The 14,645-nt window shown below is 44.0% G+C and overlaps 1 protein-coding gene and 1 long non-coding RNA gene across 2 annotated transcripts in view; both read right to left on the bottom strand.

Moving 5' to 3' along the window:
• DENND3 (DENN domain containing 3) overlaps positions 1-14,645 on the bottom strand; it is a 410,308-nt gene that overhangs the window by 94,951 nt on the left and 300,712 nt on the right. The gene's annotated exons all lie outside the window — the stretch shown is intronic.
• Positions 6,038-11,157, bottom strand: LOC133266465 (uncharacterized). Its single transcript, XR_009742412.1, has 4 exons — positions 11,075-11,157; positions 8,884-8,949; positions 8,528-8,702; positions 6,038-6,138 (listed from the first exon to the last, which is right to left on the bottom strand). It is a non-coding gene; the product is annotated as an uncharacterized LOC133266465 (long non-coding RNA).

Genomic DNA, 14,645 nt, shown 5'->3' on the forward strand with positions numbered 1-14,645 from the left:
ACTATTGGATTTTATCAACAACCTAGGAAAAAAAAAACCCTTTAAGTCATTATCAACAAGTTTTTCAGATGAAAAAGGTTGGGAAAATGGTAAAAAGAAGGAACACAGGTCACTGATTCCAATGGTGAAGGCAAGCAAGAATGGAGAAAGAAGATATTTGCCTGGTGGGGCTGCAGTGGTTCTACACTGGAAAGCCATGACTGAAATAGGAGTTATCAGCAATCCATGAAATGATCCAATCTGTGTATCTCTAAGCAGAGGAAATCCAGGGAGAAGAGGATGTTGTCTGAGTATTCCCCCTCTCCCAGAACTGCTGGCACATTGTGCCCTGCTCTTGTCCACAAAGCAAGCAGGAGGTTGAAAAGCTGGAGACAATTCAAGAGACACAGGAATGTACACGAGCCTGAGAACAATGGCTTACAGGGAGAGATTTAAGGAGCTTGTCAGAAGAGAGCTGAGGGTGACTGGACCGGGATCAGAGAACATCCAGGGAGAAATCCAATATCAGAAGTTGTCTTCAGTGCAGCCAACAGAAACGTCCCAAGGCTTGGTCCAAGTTCCCATACCAGCTGCATGCCTTGGCCATGTCCTGCCACTATAGATGGAAACACATCAACTCTTCTCTCAAAGAAAGATCCAGGTGCCTGGTCCAGCCAAGAGCTACAGCGTGCTCTGACCTGTCCTTCTATCTAGACAAGCCAGGGACTGGGAGCCGGTTGATTCTGGGTGCCAATGTGACCAAACAATTCAGGAGTGGGATCCTCCAGCTCTGTTTTCATTCCATGGGTTCTGTCTCTGTTCTGATCCCGGTGCCAAAGGAGTGCTGCACTGTTTGAGAGATGTGAATCGGGTGGCGTTGCCTGTCTCAGAAAAAGCACTTTGAAAGCTCTCCACTAACCCAACAGACAAAGAGAGCAGGGTCAAGCAAGGAAACTGCTGTCTCCCCAAATGAAGGAAGGATTATGCATTGACCAGTCTGAGCAAGATTAAAACAGAAAGGCTGGGGAGCAACACCACTTTGGAATGCTGTTCATAGGAAAGACATTAAAAGCATCAGTTATTTACTGCACCCATATCTGAGCAGCATTTATTTCCATCGTCCTACCTGCCCCTTTTGGAGACCTCGTATCCCATCGCTTCAAAGGCCGGTAGCCAAACATGACAGTTAAGCAAAGGTCACAAAGGGGTGGGTAACATCAGCCTGACTCCATCTGGCTGCAGAAACTGCCTCGAGTGCGGTCCCTCCCTTCTCATGTGTGCGGGATTTCTGCTCCAGCTCTGCTGGGAGATGGCTGGAAGCACAAAGAGGGAAAAATAACCGGTGAATGCGTAACAGGAACAACTTGTTCTTGGATTCAGAGCGGTCTATGGACAGTATGTACACAGTGTTTTGAGTGAAGTATTTGACTAATGATCCCTACAAGGAGTATGGAATAGTTAATGCCTGGAAGTGATATACAGGGATATGGGGAAGTTGGAAGTGGGTGTAACAGAACAAGATCATGATGGTATTTGAGAAAAGCCCACCCCACTGGAGGTAAGCAAGCTGTGAAGAAAGATCACACGATGATGAACATGCTGGATGCTTTAGCACACTTTTAAAGTGTCTTTAACACACTGTAAGAAGAAGAATGTTCCTGTGCTTTGCCAGCAAACACAATGCTAGCTGCATAGTTTTAATTGCAGCAAATTACTGACTTGCACAAGCTTTACTAACCATTGCTGGAACCCGGGCCATTGTACTGGAGAATAATTGCAGTAACTGCTGAAAGTCAAACACGGGGACTAAATAAGTATTGTTCTGTAGGAAGTCCTCAACAAACGGTTGCTTCTTCTGGTTGGACCTTGTGTACACTGCAAAGACTTTCTTATGGCCCTTCTCAAAGCTGATGTGCAAGTGCAAGTGCAACGTATAATTTGAGGTCCTTGGAGTTAGTTGCCCACACAGCTGAATTCCCCATAAGTGCCACATTCCACAAAGCCAAAGCCAGGGCTGTTTATTTATCTTCTCTTCAGTGGGAACTGAGCTTTCTACTGATCACTGCCTGCAGCTGACATGAATTCAGCAGCACAGTGGTAAAACAAGAAGTGCATTCATTTCGCAGCATGTTAAACTGTGGCTGCATTTTAGCCCCTCTGCAATGTGGTTGCTATGGCATTTGTGGGTGGTGGTGAAGATGACAGGAGATTCTCAACATAAATGCCAAACCACGCTGTAATACATGCGATCCTGACCTGCCTTTGATCCAGTGGCTGCTCTTTTATCATCGAATAAAGAGATCAGCTCAGCTTTCCCTGGATGTGAAACTCAAACCAGCAGCGGCTCTGAAAGTGTAAAGCACATGCAAGAAACTTTAAAGGTTGGGTTTTGTGTGATGGGGCCTTCTGAAACCATAGAAGCATTATAAGGAAATGGGAATAAGCTGAGAGTTGCACCTGCCCATGGGCTTAGTCTGAGCAATTCCATCTTGCCATAAAAAGTAATGATCGTCAAGAACATTTATTAACTTAAATACAATGTTTTAATGCCATCGTATTTATATAGAGGCTTTCTCATCATGTTTATCACCTAGAGGGTTTTCTAGATGGGTGTGAATCCTCTAGCAGAGCTGGGGGTTTCTTTGGTCCCATGCTCTTTATTTACAAAGAACTTGGAAGTTTGTTTCTTGGAAGTTTCTCTTCATCAGGGATGGTAGTGATAGGACAAGGGGTGACAGGTTCCAACTGAAACAGAGGAAGTTCAGGTTAGATCTAAGGAAGAAGTTCTTTATTGTGAGGGTAATGAGGCACCGGAATGGGTTGCCCAAGAAAGTTGTGAATGCTCCTTCCCTGGCAGTGTTCAAGGCCAGGCTGGAGAGAGCCTTTGGTGACATGGTTTAGTGTGAGGCATCCCTTCCCATGGCAGGGGTTTGGAACTGGATGATCTTAAGGTCCTTTCCAACCCAAACCTTTCTATTATTCTATGAAGTTTGTTTTCCTCAACCTCAAGAAGAATCAAATAATGACAAATGTCTTTCATGGTCCTTTTCCTTAGGACCATGCTTCTCACCTTTGTGCCAGGGGCTGGGGCTTCTTTTTCAGCTGCATGGAAGCTCTTCTCCATGCATGTGTCCTGCACATGCTTTTGTTTGGGCAGCAACAGACAAATGTTTTGTGTAACTGCTGCTGTTATGTCAATTATCGGTGCCTGTAATGAAGATTACTGGTTACTTACAATTATATATATGACTTTAAGACAGTCCTGTGAAATAAAACACAATTATATAGGAAGCAGAAGGTACGGATTTGTGGTTTCTACTCCAGATTAGCAAGCCCAGGATCATAGCAGTGGCTGGTGGCTTCTTTCTTATAGGAAGGTGACACCCTTCCTGCAGGCACACACTTCTTAAACCACTCTGGAGGCTAGGCATCAACAGGCAATGAGAGGATGCTGGCACTGCCCTGCTCCCAGGAGAGCTGCCTGCCCTAAACCTGAGCTTCTCTGATGCTTGTGACAGGGTATCCTACAGTGAGCAAGGTGGGGATAAAGACATTGCCTGCTGCTTGCATTGGCAAGTAAAGCACTGCCAGAAATCAGTACAGCAGAGGATGTGAAACCAGCCTGGAGGTGCCAGATCTTGTCCTTTTGCCTTTCCCTGCATTGTTTTGTGGCCTGCAGCTCCTGACCAAGGTCACAGCCAGCGATATAGCCATTTCCCCAGCAACAGAGAGAGTGAACACCAGGACTATTCACAGACAGAGACTATTCTCTGCGCAGAGCCAGCCAGAGCTTCCCTTGTTCTGTGTAAGCATTTCAGCTCTGGCAGTGTTCATTCAGCAGCATTAACCTACAGCCCCATACAATTATGTACTATATGCTCTTAAATTTTTAATTAGTTACATGCACTTGAGAGCAAATGGTCTCGTTCCCCCCACCCCACCCCCAGCAGACACATACAACTCCTCTTAGCGCTAATGGGATTTACATGGCTTTGTCAAGTGATAATAAAAGCCTAAACGTCAGCTTCTGCTGACATTTACTGTGTAATTTCCTGCTCTCTCAACACACAGGGAGTATAACTGCGCTAATAAGTGCAACATAACAAGGGGAAAAAACATTAAAGGTTAATGCTCAGCTTTACCCTTATCATTGCTCAAATCTGTTACATAGGTGGTTCTTTTGGAAGTGTTATGCCAAATCACACAGAGATAAGCAAATCCAAGGGAGAACTGATTTAAAAGTGTTGGATGGGGGGTTTTCCCCTGTAAAAGGGCACATCTGTACTTTGAAACATCTGGGTGAGCAGAAATCTCTGTAGAAGCCTGTGTGTTGTTGCAGCAGCAGAATGGGAGGGTCCATGCAGCACCTTGCTCTTGCTCTGAGGGGAATACACGAAGCAGATAACACCAGCTGGGCTGATTTCATCTATTCTTATAGGCCTCCAGCCTCCGGGTCGGGCAGGCGGGAATCAACAAGTCCTTCAATGGTGCCTCGGCATTTCCTGGGGCTGGAAACAAGGTTTAGTCCCACAGGGTGGGACTCATCCCTTCCAGCTCTGTCTGCAGCATTAAGTGCCTCCCACAGTCTTCTTATCCTTAAAGAACCTACATCTTTTTTACTAAGGAATAAGAGTAGCACACCTGAAGGCTGGTGACAGCAGTTCCCACCTGGACTGTGCATGAGCGGCTTCTCTGTGATTTCTAGCTACAAAGCAGTGGCCTGTTTCTTCCCTTGGAAGAGCCCTGGCCTCTAATGATGAGAAGAAACAGCTACAAATGGGTGTGCACAAGGCTTGTCTCACCCCTGCTCCATCCAGGCAGCTTCAGAGCAGAAAGGGTGTCGTGGTTTCAACCAGGTTTAAACCACAACAAAAGGCTACCTTACAAACTGGATTATTATTAAAGCCATTTCCACAGTCATTCAAACCAAGCCATTTTAAAACCTCTTCATAATGCCGGTGTTTCTTAATGCTTTGAGGGCTGAATTTTTCATCAAGAACCTTCTTCCTATGAAGGCTTCTCATGCCACGTGCAGAAACACACAGCCTGGACACATTTTATATGGAGTTCCAGTGTGGAGTCTCAATATTGTTCTTCCAGCCATTCCTTATGTGCCGCAGCAGAGGTGACTCGTAAAGGAGAAGCTGAGCACGGAAACACAAACCACTTTAGTAACCTCTAATGCCAATTCTATCCACATGCTAAACTACCTCCCAGAGAAGATCCTATCAGCATCAGCAGTAACACCAGGCAGATCTGTTTATCAGGAAAATCAAAAAGGAAAACCTCTGGAGAGGGTAATGCCCCAGGCTGAACGTGTGTTGGACAGACGCTGAAATCAATCTCCCCTCCCACCCTACAGCCACACAAGCATTTATTGGGATGGCTTGATGGAGTAGCCATGAGATTTGCTGCCTTTTATCTAGCAACTGAAATAAAATGGGAGAAGGGGCTGGTTTTTAAACTTCCATATTGGAAAACTTGTGTGTTCCAAGGGGAATGTCATGCAGGATCAGCTGCGGGCAAATAGAGCCAGCAGCGTCCCACACACATACCAACAGAGACACAGGGAGCCATACACTGTGTGCAAACACCCTGAAACCCCAAACAAGTATCTTGAACACCAATTGTGCTCCAGAGGAAACACAGCCCATGCCCACACACAGAATGAAGAAGTTAATTAGTGTCTGAATATTTCCTTGCAAGCTTTGGCACTGTGACTGCTTCAGTGAGCATTCAACTAGCAAGAACAAGTGACTCGATGGGAGCAGAATGACTGCTTTCAGTCTGCTGAGATAAATGATAAACCATGCAGGTAAACTGTGCATTGGTTCCATTGCAGATATAAGATGGCATGATGGGGAACTGAGGGAAATACTTCTTTTTTAAAGCATATTTGTTTTGATCTAGCACTGACCTTTTAGTATGTTCAGGTCCCTGCAGGGGAGACAAAGCTATTTGTGATCTTCTGTAAGAAGGGATGAAGGAAAAAGGCTTTTCAAGATCACATAAAATCAAGGATCAGCCACAGGGAAATATGTTTTCACCTTCTTAAGTTTTTTATCAGACTTAATTATCTACTCATTATGATCCATTACTCTATAGGACCTCAAGGCAGGATGGGTTTTGCTGAGTCTGCCAAGAAGGGTCATCCATCACCTGTAGTTAGAGAAGAAGGGGTTATCTCCACTATAGCTGGCAGTGGACAGATGAAATACTGTGTACCCATTGCTGTGATCATTTCTATAATCACCCGTCTGAGATGGAAGTTATGATTTTCTCCTGTTATCTCTTTTGAGTGCCTCCAGCAGACAGGTAATGTACCGCTGGGGAAGCAAAGATGTCCAAGGCACCCTGCAGAAGTTTTTATTCTCCCTTTATTGTTAATATAAACAGTAAAGGGAATATAACAAATGGGAAGAGATGGACGGTAGCAAGGGGTATGGATTTATACTTTTCTCTCCATACCTTGGGCTTTTGGATTTCTTTTTTGGATAGGACAGGACAGGACAGGACAGGACAGGACAGGACAGGACAGGACAGGATAGGATAGGATAGGATAGGATAGGATAGGATAGGAGTGTTTCAGTTGAAAGGAACCTACAATGATCATCTAGTCCAACTGCCTGACTACCCCAGGGCTGTCCAAAACATAAAACATATATTAGAATCACAAACTGGTTTGTGTTGGAAGGGACCTTAAAGCTCCTCCAGTTCCAACCCCTGCCACAGGCAGGGACACCTTCCACTAGAGCAGCTTGCTCCAAGCCCCTGTGTCCAACCTGGCCTTGAACACTGCCAGGGATGGGGCAGCCACAGCTTCTCTGGGCTCCCTGTGCCACCGCCTCAGCACCCTCACAGGGAAGAGCTTCTGCCTAAGAGCTCATCTCAATCTCCCCTCTGTCAGGTTAAAGCCATTCCCCTTGGCCTGTCCCTACAGGCCCTTGTCCAAAGCCCCTCTCCATGTTTCTTGTAGCCCCTTTAGGCACTGGAGCTGCTCTAAGGTCTCCCCTTAAGGAGCCTTCTCTACTCCAGGCTGACCCAGCCCAGCTCTCTCAGCCTGTCTTCACAGGAGACATAAATATATATATATATGTTAAAGACATTATGCAAAGTTTTTTAACTCTCTGGTGTTTACTTTACCTATAGGCCAAGTGTGAACCTTGCCTCTAATGGCACAGCAATTTGACTGCAGGTGTTGAAGCTATACATTCCTCTTTTCTGCCTCTAGGGACTGAGGTATAAGCTGGTGCTTCTGCTTCCAGGAACATGACTTGCATGCCAAAATGGGAAGCTCCTGGAACACTGAAGCTAAAACAAGGTTTTACAGGCTGAACTACTCCGTGATCAGAATATGTGCACAGAAATGACTGCTGGAATGGGTACACTGCCAACTATAGTAGAGATACCCCTATAGCAGAGCGACTCTGACTCAGAGTTCAATAGAAGCACTGGTTTCTAATAAAATAAAGCAGTATTCTCACTGCTGAGACACCTCTTTAGATCTAACAGAAAAACACATTCAGACCTTTGTGTCCAGAATCTGCTGAGGACAAACACTGCTCACATGAGACCATGAGAGTCCCTTCCAGAAAGACTTTTATCCATGGCTTCTACCTGTGTGTTTAAATAATACCTGCGCTTGTGTGATGTTTCCTCTAAAGAGCTCAAAGCACTCGATAGGTTCAGGTTTAGCTAAACTGATAGTGGTCTTGGGAAGGTAAGAAGAATTCCCATCTGCAGGCACACCAGGCATAAGACACATAAAACACCTCACTCAAGGTCACTTGGGGTGAGCACAGGAAGTTCTGCTCACTTTTGTGGCCACATTATGGCAACAAAGGATTTGGTTCAGATAAATTAATCACCAAAAAATGACACATCCATCCCACCATCCGTCAGCTCTTCAGAGAAGGGAGCTTTAAAATGCCAGCCTGTTGCAACTGTAATGCAGGCAGCAATTAGTAAGCACTGAAGTGGTGATGCTTTCCATCTCCATCCTTGATGCCTGTTTCCATAAAGCTTTCGTCCCATGTAAAGCTATCTGCTAGACTCTTTCATATGTTCAGGCCTAACTGAATCGATTTTTTGATGGTGTTGGAGGATGTATAGGACAAAGGGAGATAAACCTGTAGAATTGCTTGTGTAATCCCCTGGAGGGGTCTTTGAAGTGAACAAACCCAAGCACTGCAGCTAGTTCTTATTTCAGAGGGCACTACCTGAATGACTCCCAGAGACACAGCTGGGACTGAACTGATGTTTTTGCATTGTGGTGCTTAAGGGAGAAGAGCCCAAAGTGAGTGGGAAGTTATTTAATAGGGCAGAGGCATCTTAAAGGGAAAGAAGAGAACTGGCTGCTGCTTACAGATACAGAAGAGGAGATGGGAAGGGAAAGAACTGTTTAGCCTGAGGTACAACCTAGGGGAAAAGGCAAACACAAATCACAGCACAGGAAAACGTGGGGTGGAGACTGAGAGATGGTTTCTCACTCATGACTGGTTTACTACACACGCTGACTACACACCCTTGAGTAGGATAGAGAAGTTACCTGGTTTGTTATTAAATTTGACCAGTTCAGGATAAGGTTTATGCCACAAGATAGCTGGTGATAGCAGAGCACCACAGTGATGACTCAAGAGCTTCCTCTTGGTCCCAACCTCTCTCTTGACAGGATGGTCCCAAACTATCTTGTCTCAGGATAGATCCCCAGGCTTAAGCATTTCCTTTCATAAAGATAATAATGAATGTTAAATAGTAGCATTTATTTTAAAAGAAATAATAAATATGGATAAAATATGTGAAATAAAGAGCTTTCTCCTCCCTTGGGGTGAGCATGGGAGGTTCTGTTCACTTCTGTGGCCACATTATGGCAACAAAGGATTTGGTTCAGATAAAATTAATCACCAAAGAAGGACTTGATCCTCTTTTGGAGTATCATTAGCTCCTTCCTCAGTCTGTTCTTCCAAAATCCTGCTGAACAAGAGAGGAAAAAGGATGAATCATTGCAAAGCTGCAAATATTTGGCCAGTTTAACAGCAGTAAAAAACCATTCTCCTATAGTAATCTCTTCCTCTGTGGGCTCCCTTCCGTTTATTTTAGCTCATGAATGAATATATCGAGAGTGCCTCTTGAAATTCAAGACAAATACTTTAATTTTGAGTGAAAAGACAAAATAATGAAGGATTGTTGATGTATGTACCTAAAAATACACACCACCGGGCCTGTATTTAGGGACATCAAATATTCCACAGGTGACTTTCCGGGATTTTCAATACTTGACACTGCAGCTGCAGAGTAAGAAAGACAACAGAAGCTTGATGGGCTCTAAACCTCAGTTCTTGTGATCAATAGTTTAGCATTTGTATTATATTTACTGAAGGGACATTGTTCAAGGCAGTAGCTTAAAAATAACACAACTATTGCTATTGAATTTGTTCTTTTCAGTTCTTTTTTCAAGTTTCCTGTGGAGCACTACCCAGGCAGAGTGACTAAAAGTGGGGCAGGGACTGGATCTATCCATATTAAAACTACAGCTGCAAACTATAGAATCACAAAATGTTTTGGGTTGGAAGGGACCTTAAAGCTCCTCCAGTTCCAACCCCTGCCACAGGCAGGGACACCTTCCACTAGAGCAGCTTGCTCCAAGCCCCTGTGTCCAACCTGGCCTTGAACACTGCCAGGGATGGGGCAGCCACAGCTTCTCTGGGCACCCTGTGCCAGTGCCTCAGCACCCTCACAGGGAAGAGCTTCTGCCTAAGAGCTCATCTCAATCTCCCCTCTGTCAGGTTAAAGCCATTCCCCTTGGCCTGTCCCTACAGGCCCTTGTCCCAAGCCCCTCTCCAGGTTTCCTGCAGCCCCTTGAGGCACTGGAGCTGCTCTCAGGTCTCCCCTTCAGGAGCCTTCTCTTCTCCAGGCTAACCCAGCCCAGCTCTCTCAGCCTGGCTCCAGAGCAGAGCTGCTCCAGCCCTTGCAGCATCTCCGTGGCCTCCTCTGCACTCGCTCCAACAGCTCCACGTCCCTCTTATATTGGGGGTCCAGAGTTGAACACGTATGTGTGCACAAAGCATATAATATTGTGGCATTTGGTATAGCCTGGTCCTTAACAAAACCAATTGCTTTTCAGCATACCAGAAAGCTTCTCATTATTCTTCAGCTCTCACTTCTGATACATGATGAAGATCACCTGAGACTGACACTCTTCCAAGTATACAGATAACCCTATAAAATAAAACTGAAGCCTACAAGTGGTCTCGTGCTGTAGGGAGGGTAGGAGGTACATGGGCCAAGCTGCCCAGATTCTAATATCTGGAGGAAGTGCTGCAAGCAGCACACAGCTCTTTGTTTGCCTACCCAGGCACTTAAGCTGGTGGCTCTGCAGCTGCTTCCAAGTCACTGGAATAGCTGGATATGCTCAAGAAGCCTTTTTTCCCTTACTAAATCATAATAATGGCAAAATACACAAATATTCCCTAAATATCATGTGTTTCCCAGAATATTTACATATGATTTCAATGTGAACTTCAGGATAACAATATTAGCTGCAGATAAGAATATTTTCCTTGGCACCAGGTTTGAAGTAAAGGACATTATTTCTATTCCTGATATCAACATCTGTGAGTTTTGGGTTTTGAACAAACTGCAGGGCTCCCTCCTTACTTAAAGGGCAAACAAAATGTACCTCTCCAGACAAGAATTTGCTTTTGAAGTGTTGAATATCTTTACAGTGCTTTTTATTACATACTTATTACATATTTATTAGCTATTTTTAGTACATTTTGGCTGCACTAATCTAATTTAAATCATAGTGAAAGAAGCATTGGGGTAACTAACAGCAGCTTGAAAAATCTCTACCCTTGTTGCACCTGCCTGGTAAAGAAGCAAAGCAGCTCAGAATGTATCCAGCTTAACATAAATAGGTTAAAAGGTAGAAGTCTAAAGCAGGAACTGATCAAGCAACATTAAGGAAATCTTTGCTTCTCTGTTCCACACAACCCCAGTCCTTCACTGAAAGTGGAGGAGTTTTTCCTAAGATACAGATATGTGTTGGGAAAACAAGAACTGTATGAAGAAGGAGAAAAAAGCCAGGCTCACACACTTTGCCTTCACTGTTCAGGCAGCTTCAACCTCTTCTGAACCTGTTCTAGCTGTACCTCCCCATATCTTCCCATTGCTTTATAATCTATAATCCCCCCTTTTCTCCCCCCCACTCCTGGAGGGATGGGGAAGAGAATCAAAAGAATGTAACTCCCATGGGTTGAGATAAGAACAGTCCAGTAACTAACGTGTAACACAAACCACTGCTGCTACCACCAATAATAATAATGTTAAAGAAAATAACAAGGGAAGAGAATACAACCGCTCACCACCTGCCGACCGATACCCAGCCCAACCCGAGCCCTTCTGGGTAACTGCCCCCAGTTCTACATCCTGGCCATGATGTGTTGCGGTATGGAATACCCCTCTGGTTAGTTTGGGTCAGGTGTCCTGTCTCTGCTTCCTCCCGGCTTCCCCTCCTCCCTGGCAGAGCATGAGGCTCAGAAAGTCCTTGGTCAGAGTAAACATTACTGAGCAGCAACTAAAAACATCGGTGCTATCAGCACTGTTCCCAGGCTGAAAGTCAAAACCACAGCGCTGCACCAGGTACTAAGAAGGACAAAAATAACTGCTACTGCTGAACCCAGCACAAGTTCATAGCAGGGAACAACAGACTAATGCTGCACTGCTTCTGCTAAATTTGAAGCTATCTGATAGTTAAATATCCTGTATACGTATTATGCTGAAAAGTAATATTCTTACAAAGCTGATATTGCAATGTACAAAAATATGTGTTTCTAACTAAATAAGAAGAAATAATCCCCCTCTGATTTATAAGGCTTTCCCCTTCCTGCATAGCAAAGCAGCCAGATAGCTTTCTAGAGGCAGACATCCATAAGAAAGGAATGTTTGACTCTTTTAGAAGGAGAATCTGTAATTTGGTATACTCCTTTTTGCTGTTCCTGAAGCAGCCTTTCTTCAATGCAATAATTCTGTTATAAAGCAGAACAGTCATACATTTAAAACTGATTCAATGAAAATTAGAACTATTGCAGTTTTCTTTTGTGGAAGAGAGCAACATTTCCAAGAACAAATTCTGATTAAAAGCTGTGTTCTAGATGATTCAGCTGCTGTCAAGTCACTTTTCTATAGCTAATGGTGACTTGGAGGCAAGGATATTAGATGGCCACACCAAACAATAATCTCTGTGCAAACTGAAATGCATCTGGCTGCACCTTTCTGTTATAGCAATTGTTTTTAGAATAAAGGAACCCAAGAGAAATATTTGTTTTCAGTGCTTCCTACATCAAAGTGGAATGGCAGACAACACGAGGATATATAAGAATACAATTGTTAAGGAATGTGGTCTATTCCGCAGAGGTTATTGCAAAGTATGAACTTGTGCCATATTCAGCTCAGTCCTGCAAAGCAAAACACACTGATTTAAGTCAAATCCCAGGTCTTCCTCTTACCTTTTTTTGTGTGCAGTGTTCTTCCTACAAAGTTCATAAACTCAAATGTGATTTTGAGGTAGTCAGAAACAAAGGCACTTCACAGAACACCTCCAAAGGACACAAAGTTGTGCCTGTACTAAGAAAAGTAGTGAGCAGAACTGTGTGTGTAACATGGTAAAGAAGACAATACAGAAAATCTCTCATTTTCTATACTGCAAATGTATATGCACCAATGCATGTCAGCCAAGGGATAAAGAATAGGATATTCATGAGTTCAACAGTTCCACAAAGAAAGTATTTTCCAGTGCATCATTGTCTTTTAAACGTATCTGCTATGAGAATGAGCTCCATATTTCACCCATTGCAGAGGCTCTCTTCAAACACTGTGTACAAGAGTGGAACCCTTTCTCTGCAGAGTCCTAAATGAGAATACAACTGTTCATTAGGCAACTGAAGAGCAAGGACCTGAACTCAAGAAAATCATAATCCTCTTTTACTTGAGCTTTATTCCAGCTTCCAAAGCAGCACAGGATGAACAAATGAGAGGAATGACAGAAGCCTTCTCCCTCCTGGCTGACTTAAATTTATGAGGTCACTCATCCAGTGGTTCCCAGTAATGACTTCATGTAGGGAGCAGAGACTCTCAATGCAGCCATCGTACAATGAATTCATACAAGTCAGCAGTATCTTGCCTGTAATTTAGAGTAACTCTTTAATAACATGGGGAAAATGTAATGCAAGAGGATTGCCTCTGAGACAGGATGCAGGAGGGGAAGATCCACTCCACCCCTGAAATAAGTGCTAGAACATGTCCTCTTCACTATGTACCCACAGCTCAACACAGCTCTCAAACCCAGCGACCTGGCAGTTAGAGCCCCTATCTCCCACTCTGTTGTTAGGAGAGAAAGAGTACATTTCCAAGGCCACAATTTTAAGGAAGGTGAGGAGAACCCTATAACTCAGAGGAAAGGCACATGGAACAAGTACTAGTCCTGTATCCTACTTCTAAAATCTGAATCATAGTAGTATCAAAGTCTTCATGATTCCGGGACAGATTCCAAGATGACTGATCACCCTGTCTCATCAGAACTCCTTCTACCTAGAAATAAAACTTAGGTTGATAACAAATTCATAGATACTAGAGTTGAATAAACAGAGACTGGAAAATAAAACACTGGAAGATACAATATTCACAGACGTTCAAAATCATTCATTGCAAATAGGATTAGTCAGCAATGGCCACTACTACCCACAAAAAACAGTCTCCTTACTTAATGTATTCGGTTCTGTGTTTGAAAAGAAATCTACAGAACCTTATTCTCTGACATCTAAAATGCCATTTGAAGTGGCTGGAAGGACTGCAGGAAGATTTCCTGCCATTTACTCAGATGTTGAAAAAAGGTGAAAGGAAAAAGACCATTTTCCCCAAATGTGGTCATTGTAATCTGTCTAAAGGTAGGTGTTCAGCACATTAACGTTACTGCACATGGATAAAGCTTAATACAGTCTTAAAATGAAATAAAGAAGTTATTCTTCACCAATCCCCCCTGCCCTTGCTGGCTGGACCGATGTCCCAGGGGCCCAGTGGAGATGAGGAGGATTAGATCTATACATTCACATCTGCCTGCTATGAATGTGTTGAAATTTGCATGAAGTACAAGAACTCCTTTGATCAAAACACCTCATACATTTTACACATCAAGGGGCTCTACAGCGCAAGTGTGAGCTCACCAAAGCAGCTGAAGGGATCTGGGGAGGGATTTGACAGGGAACAGCGTGATGATGCTAATGTCACACCTCCTGCAAAAAGCTGACTCGATCTGATGGATGACAAAGAACCAGAACAGTGTATGGACAAAGTAGGAAAAAAAAAATATTTTTTTTCAATACCAGGTTAACTAAAGGATCGTGGGTTGGTGATTGTGGGAGATTTAGATTAGAATTTAGGCAGAAGTTGTCCTTGTGAGGGTGCTGAGGCACTGGCACAGGGTGATCAGAGAAGCTGTGGCTGCCCCACCCCTGGCAGTGTTCAAGGCCAGGCTGGACACAGGGGCTTGGAGCAAGCTGCTCTAGTGGAAGGTGTCCCTGCCCGTGGCAGGGGTTGGAACTGGATGAGCTGTAAGGTTCCTTCCAACCCAAACCATTCTATGATTCCATGATGTGCACATTCACATTATT

The sequence above is a fragment of the Pezoporus flaviventris genome, unplaced genomic scaffold (assembly GCF_033815535.1).
Source record: "Pezoporus flaviventris isolate CSIRO_AGI_PZ_B2104156 unplaced genomic scaffold, CSIRO_AGI_Pfla_v1 ptg000007l, whole genome shotgun sequence".
Classification (NCBI taxonomy): Eukaryota; Metazoa; Chordata; class Aves; order Psittaciformes; family Psittacidae; genus Pezoporus; species Pezoporus flaviventris.